Below are 8112 nucleotides of genomic sequence, written 5' to 3'. Positions count from 1 at the left end.
ATGATATCTTGAGATCATCATGCAAATGGATGGATCAAGAAAATATCATATTGAGTGAGGTAACCGAGAACCAGAAAAATAAATATCATTTGTACTCATTCATAAGTGGAATTTAGACATACAGCAAAGAAAAGCAGCCTACAAATCACAATCCTGGAGAACCTAGAAAATAACGAGTACCCTAAGAAAAACATACATGGATCTAATTTACATGGGAAGTAGAAAAAGACAAGAATTCCAGAGTAAATTGGGAACATGGAGATCATGGGAGAGGGTAGAAGGAAAGGGGAGAAAAGGGAGGGGAACAGAGAAAAATGCATAGCTCAATATAATCAATTTAAAAAAAAGTTAAAAAAAAACAATGGATATGCTGTCATTAAGTCCTGACTCAGTTTTCAGCCCAATGACCAAGCCCAACATCAGCCCCTCCTGGAGCTGTGGGGAAAGGAAGAAGTCCTAAATTCTGATTCCTTTGTTCCTAGGAAAGCAGAGCCCTGGCCATTGTGCCTGAAGTAACTTAGTCTGAGCATCAGCATTGGAGGCAACAGCTTTCAGAGGTTCAGCTCTTCATCTCTGTCATCCATCCAGATGTCTGTCGGAAAGCCAAGCTCAGGAAGAAAGTCATCCTGTCTTAGGAAGGGCACTAGAAATAACAGAAACTGATCTAACACAGCCAATGTTTCCGTTTCGACAGGGACAATGGCTGTGTTGTTGGTTTACTGGAGTCCTACAGCAGGGCAGAGTTCCAAAGCTCAGTCCTGTCAGTCAAGACTCCTGCACTCTCAGATCCATGGAACCACGCAGCAATACAGAGATGATTTGATCCTGACCTGTCCTATGTACCATAATGTGCCCTTTAGGAAAGGACCAGGTTTTCTCTGACTTCTGGGATTCCCTATCTACCTCTTCTTGGCGACTCTCACTGTCCATCCCTTTTAGTTTCACTTCTTATAAAGACCAAATTAGCATGTGATGGAATTAGATGATCATCATAAACAGCTTCTTAATTTTTTGAATTTAAAAATCTAAGCATATTATTTCATAATTTTTTCATAACTGGGTTTGCAATAGAGAACATGATCTTCCCAGGACAAAATCATGAACTTTTGTTTTAACCTCGAAAGCACCAAGTAGTTGCTTTACCCAATGTAGCTCATTAATGATTGCTCTTTTGAGTAAATCATTAGCACTAAATTTAACTTCCCTTGTAAACCTAGAAATCTATGTATCCAGTGAAGGATATCTTGTGCCTGTACTAAACCAGCTCTATTAGAAGAGCAGAAAGTCTCAGCAGCTGGATTGCCTCAGGCTGAGCTTCTCTCATGGCTCCTGCAGATTTCCCATTCTCCCTTCCTCTCTGTGTGTGTCTTCTGCTGGCCTCTGGCTTTGCCCAGGCAGGCAGGCTGCTGGTGGTGCCCATGGATGGGAGCCACTGGTTCACCATGCAGTTGGTTGTGGAGAAGCTCATCCACAGAGGGCATGAGGTGGTGGCAGTCATGCCAGAGGTGAGTTGGCAAATGGGAAGATCCGTGAATTTTACAGTGAAGACGTACTCAACTTCTCACACTCTGGAGGATCTGGACCAGAAGTTTAAGTATTTTTCTCACACTCAGTGGAAAACTCCAGAACAAAGTGTACTTTCCTTAATGACAGGCTCAGCCAAAGTTTTTTCTAAATTAATGTTTTCCCACTGTAGAAGTTTGTTTAATGACAAGAAGTTAGTGGAGTACTTGAAGCAGAGTTCTTTCGATGCTGTGTTTCTGGATCCTTTTGAGCTCTGTGGCTTAACTCTTGCCAAGTATTTGTCGGTCCCTTCAGTGATATTTACAAGATATTTCTATTGCCACTATCTTGAAGAGGGCACCCAGTGTCCCAGTCCACTGTCTTATGTTCCTAGACTTTTCTCAAAACTTTCAGACACCATGACTTTCAAGGAGAGAGTGTCGAACTTTGTTTTTTACATGGAAGAGCGTGCATTTTGCCACTACTTGTTTAAAAGTGCTACAGATATTGCCTCTGAAGTTCTGCATACCCCCGTGACTCTGGAAGACCTCTTCTCCCAGGCGGCTATTTGGTTGTTACGCACCGACTTTGTGTTAGATTTCCCCAAACCTGTGATGCCAAACATGGTGTTCATTGGTGGGCTCAACTGCCAGCAAGGAAAGCTGCTTTCCAAGGTATGTTGTCTGTCTTTAGCACATGAAGAGGGGCCTGGTTTCAGGCAATGAAAAGGAAATTCTTTACTCAGCTGTGATTTGACTCTTGCTTCACTGCATTAGGAATTTCTTCCTGGGTAGAGAATTGTTTTGTGCCATTTACTAATTAAGAAGAAATTCTTCATAGGTGCCCTATTGATTAGATGTGCATACCTGTGACATATTTGCATATACATTTCAGGATACAGTCTAATTTTAAGAATATATGTATGCCTTCTATTTGTGTTTGGGGTCATGAAATTGGAAAAGGAATGGGACAAAGAAACTAGTTTGAGGAGAAACAATTTCAGAAATGATAGACATGCCACATGAAAACAGAAAGGAGAATGTTCAGCAGTAGGAAGAGGACATATGGAGGGGAAGGCTGGGTAGCAGGAGAATGGAATTATCAGGAGTAAAATACAGTTTGTTTGAAAATTGCCAAATGACACCAAACACTTTGTATGCTGACGCAGAAAAATAAATTAAGAAGGCAACAATAAATAATGAAGCTATATGTTAAGGCTTTTGGAGATGTTTAAGAAATACATTATCCTATAAAGCAGCTCTCAAGTTTGTCAGCTGCACTCTATAGTATTCCACATGCAGTTTTTCTGTATTCAAAAATTAGTGATATGATATGTAGGATGCAAGGTAGGTGAATTATTTTCAAATAAAATAAAATAAAATATAATAAAATAAAAATAAAACCCAAACATCAAAATTGAACAAGACAAGTAAACAGAAGTATAAGATCATGAAGAAAAGTCACAAGAATCAGATGATCTTGTTACCACCTTCAGGAGTCCCATGAAAGTACTGAACAGGAAGGTATGGTGTCTGTCCAGGGGGCCTGGGGCAGGTCCATGCAGGCCCTGTGCAGACTGCTTCAGCCTCGTCAGTTCACAAGAGCTTTGCTGAGTGATTTAGCAGGCCGTGTTCTCTGGGGGTCCTCCATCCTTCTTTCTCCCCGACTCCTTCTGCCTCTCTTCCATGAGGTTCCCTGAGCTCTGACTGGAGGGATTGGATGGAGACATCTCACTGAGAGCTGTGTGTTCTAAGGTCTCTCTGTGTAGTGTCTTGTTGTGGGGCTCTGCTTTCTCTCCCGGTTGTTACATCTCTCATGATGGCTGACAAAGGCACTGGATCCATGAGTCCAGCAGGACATCATTATGAGTCATGGTTACTCCCATAAGGTGTGTGCCTCTATTACCGTATCATATTTTGTAGGCAAGATGGATTGATTATAAGTGAAAGGTTTTGTGGTTGGGTTGGTGTTTCCTTTTCTCTTTTGGTAGCCTGCAGAGTATATTTTCATGTCATAGATAATAGAAAAGGAGGGTGAAGTTTCGATGTAGGCACCAGCTCAACTGTTCATGTTCATTGAGTTAGTGAGTTGTAGATGTTTTCTTCAGCAATGGGGTCTTGTTGTCAGTTTGTGGAGAGCAACCTATTTTTTGCTGACAGCCTGGGTTGTTTGGGAATTTCCACGGGACCCCTTGGAATGACCAACAACTGAATTGGGTGAATAGCATTCCCAAGAAGAAAGCTTAGTTTGGTGACAATATATGGACATTAGCAGTTCCCTGTCCCCCACCATTTGTAGACCTCTTCAGGATTGCCTTCATATATTGATTTCAGGAAGTTTCCAGTGTCCCGCACTAGGTTTCCATACTGCCACTCAAATGTTTTTCAATTCTAGTTGTCTCTCCTCTCATGGCCACTCACATCCCTCTGCCCTCTTCTTCCCCATGAAACCCCTGTGTCTTTTTGCGTGCTCCACCTCACTCATAAAATGTTTATTATTTCCGTCTCTAAATGTGTCCTGCCTACTCCTCTCCTCTCTAACCTCTCTGGGTTTACAGATCGCAGCTTGGTTATCATTTCTATGATGGCAATATCCAATTGAAGTCAATACATATCATATTTCTCAAATGATCTGAGGTACCTCACTCATAATGATTCTATACATGTGCCTACAAACATCTTTGTAAAATATTTTTAAAGTGCTGAGTAATGCTCCATTATGTAAATGTATTACATTTTCCTTAACCGGTCTTTTGTTTAGGGACATCTAGTTTTTTTACTTAAACTCTGGTAAATAGAACAACAATGAACCTGGTGTACTGAGGAAATGTCCCTGTGGTACAATAAGGTATCATTGGGTATATGCTCAACAGTGGTATACTGCTACAAACATAGTTGAGCACATGTCCTTGTGGCATTATTGAGTATCCTTTGGAGACATACCCAAAAAGTGGTTTTACTGGGTCATGAGGAAGCTTGTTTCCTAATTTTCTGAGAAAACACCACACTGACATCCAAAGGGGCTGTACCAGCTTTTGTTCCCACTAGCAGCATTGTTTGTCATAGCCAGAACCTGGAAACAACCTAAATGTCCTTCCACCAAAAAATGGATATGGAAAATGTGGTACATTTACACAATGGAGTACTATACAGCAGAAAAAAATAATGACATCTTGAATTTTGCATTAAAATGGATGGAGCTAGAAAACATCATTTTGAGTGAGGTAACCCAGAAACAGAAAGACAATTATCACATGTACTCACCCATAAGTGGCTTTTAAACATAAAGCAAAGAAAAGCAGCCTACAAATCACAATCCCAGAGAACCTAGACAACGAGGACTCTATGAGAGACATACATAGATCTAATCTACATGGGTGTTGCAATAAGGGAGCGGGCTGCTTTTCATCCCACCTGGTTCCCTCACGGCTAGCTTTACACCTAAAATAACCACACTAAATTGTATTCATTTAAATACTGCCTGGCCCATTAGTTCTAGTCTCTTATTGTCTAATTTGCACATCTTGAATAATACATTTCTTTTTTTTTGGATATTTTTGAGACAGGGTTTCTCCGTAGTTTTTGGTTCCTGTCCTGGAACTAGCTCTTGTAGGCTAGGCTGGCCTCAAACTCACAGAAGTCCGCCTGCCTCTGCCTCCCGAGTGCTGGGTGTGTGCCACCACCGCCTGGCTGAATAACCCATTTTTAATGATCTATGTAGCACCATGAGGTGGTGGCTTACTGGGAAAGATCCTAACCTACGTCTGTCTAGGGTGGGGGAATCATGGCATCTGCGTGACTCTGCTTTCTCCTCCCAGAATTCTGTTCTATCTACTCCACCCACCTAAGGGCTGGCATATCAAAGGCCAAGGCAGTTTCTTTATTAACCAATGAAAGTAACACATAGATAGATGACTTTCCTACATCATTTCCCCTGTTTTTCTTTAAACAAAAAAGAAAGGCTTTCACTTTAACCTAGTAAAATTACATATAACAAAACAGTTATCACCAAAAATTACAGTTACAATATTTATATCTATTTTATCTTTTACCATAATAATGGAAAACTATAACTGTCTATTTATTTCAACACCATCAAAGACTTTAGAAGGATATAATATTACCTATGTAAACTGGAAATAAGCAACTTCCAAAACTCTACAAATCACAGAGACATCTCGCTGCCTGGACAGTCACCCAAAGTTTTACTGTATCATTGGGGCATTCATCTTTGGCTTACAGGCCCATAGTATCCAGCAGACATTTCCATGAATCAGGAAATTCCAAAGACAGTTCAGTTACTTTCTTTTGTGTCCTGCGGAATGTCTTGCAGACTCTTTCATGAATCAGGAACCCCAAAAGACCATCTCACCCTTAGGCAAGTTCAGCAGTCCTCTTTCTGTGGGTTCTTTGTGTCCAGTTTATACATCAGTCCAGGCAAGAGTAGTTTCTTGCCCAAATGGCTAACCAACTCCATAAGGAGCCTCATCGACACCCATCTTCCTCTTGAAGTAGCTGGTGGTAACAGGAACAGACATATCTATTGTCATGAAAATCCCTAAGTTATTAAAACATTAAAACATTTTAAAGATATGAAGAATGTCTATCTAACTGAAATCTATTCTATATATCTAGAAAATCTAACTAACTTGACTACAAGCTTGACTATTATTTATGATTATCCATTAACAACCTATATTTCCTAATTATACATTACATTTTTAAATGAACTACACAATCACAATACCTTAATCAGTATCAGAAATACATATACGTATAAGAAAATTGACCTTAAAATCCATACCAATGAAAATTATTCATATCTATATCATATCCCCTTTGAAATGTAAAAGAACATTTATAAAGAATATCTGGGAATATGGAAGTGGGTATTTTTCTCCAAACTTCTTCCTGCTATATAGTGGTGCTGTTAATCAGGCATTTTATAGTATAACCTGTGTGCTATTTTTTTTCAGTCAGCAGTTGAGTGAAGTAATTTTATAGGTGTTCATAGCAACCTTTCAGGAGGGTGTGGTCTATCATACCATATTGGGACAGAAGCAATCCACAGGGTCTCATCCCCTGTGAAAACAAAGGAAGAACTTTTCCAAAGCATCATAACCTTAGATCCAAATTCGGAAGTCAAGATACCTTTAGAACATATATGCAGGTATATCAGCTTAGCAGCCCATATAATGAAATGTCTCTCTGTATTTAGCTCCTTCACAGTCGAAAATTATAAAGAAAACACAGTAATACACAGAATCCAGACTCTCTGAAAATTTTTCATTTTTTCATGGCTTATTTTTCTTTATTTCTTTTAATCTATAACTACCTGTGCTCTCTTTCTTTAAAGACCTTACCCTTTTTTAAGACATTAACTTTATTCTCTATATTCTTTTTATTCTCTCTCCCAAGCCTATGTACACTCATTCAACATTGTGACCCATTTAGAGGTCTTTAATATCTGAATCTGACCTATTGTGAATCTGTAATTTTTTTACTGTCCAGGAGCACTTTTGATTTGCCCCTTAAAATCGCTAAGCACTTAAGAATCTAAGCTGTGACATTCCTAGGTCAAAAACAGGTACTGCGGTCTTGCTATACAAAATCCAACATGGTGGAGCCGCTTGTGACTGAATCAGTTATGCCTCTGAGCTGTAGAGCAGATGGCTGTTCTGGATGTTGGCTCCACCTCGCTCCAATTTCGAAATGGAGGATGTAACATTTTCTACTAGCAATGGGGCCACCATGTAGGAGCCGCACTCGGCACTTTAACTCTGAGACTGAGCATGCAGCACAGAAACTCTTTTCATCCAAGTTACAGCCAAATCTGACAAGCAGAGCACTGTGTAGCCTGGAAACATCTCTCTGTATGGCAGCAGAAATCTGCCATGCTCTCCCACCAGCCTAAGCCTGATCCTGCCATCTGCCCAGGTGCAGACTGGGAGCGCTGAGCCATTGCCATCGTCTCAGAATGCTTTTTTTCTAATCCTGAGTGGGAACACAAACATCCAGTTCCATAAAAGCCATTGAAATGCTAAAGCCAGAGTTTGCACTGACAGTACAGTTCCAGGGAGCAGTGTTTTAAAATGACGCCGCTTTTTTGTTGCCACTATTGCTGAAACAGGAAATCTCTCTATGGCACATGCTGGCAAACAGCAAAAAGCTGTGTTAAATGCTCTCTCCATTTTTTAAAGCCCTATCAGGTTTTTAAGTGAATTTAGTCCATCACATTGGAGTGCCAATTGTAGACCACATTGGGCACCATCTGTAGTGATGAGATGAGCAGGCCTGCTTTTCATCCTGCCTAGCTCCCACACGGCCAGCTTTACACCCGAAATAACAACACACAAATTGTATTCATTTAAACACTGCCTGGTCCATTAGCTCTAGTTCTAACTGGCTAACTCTCACATCTTGATTAACCCATTTCTAGTAAGGTGTGTAGCACCATGAGATGGTGGCTTACCGAGAAAGATCCTAACCTACGTCTGTCTCGGGTAGGAGGATCATGGCATCTGCCTGACTCTGCTTTCTTCCTCCCAGAATTCTGTTCAGTCTACTCCACCCACCTAAGGGCTGGCCTATCAAAGGCCAAGGCAGTTTC

General features: G+C 40.5%; 1 pseudogene; it reads left to right on the top strand.

Annotated features, from left to right (window-relative positions):
• Nucleotides 1-1322: 1322 nt before the first annotated feature.
• On the top strand, nt 1323-2338 carry LOC101992230 (annotated as a pseudogene).
• The last annotated feature ends 5774 nt before the right edge of the window (nt 2339-8112 follow it).

Source organism: Microtus ochrogaster, linkage group LG4 (assembly GCF_000317375.1).
Source record: "Microtus ochrogaster isolate Prairie Vole_2 linkage group LG4, MicOch1.0, whole genome shotgun sequence".
Classification (NCBI taxonomy): domain Eukaryota; kingdom Metazoa; phylum Chordata; class Mammalia; order Rodentia; family Cricetidae; genus Microtus; species Microtus ochrogaster.
Note: the sequence above shows the minus strand (reverse complement) of the source record. Positions and strands in the feature narration are given on the sequence as shown.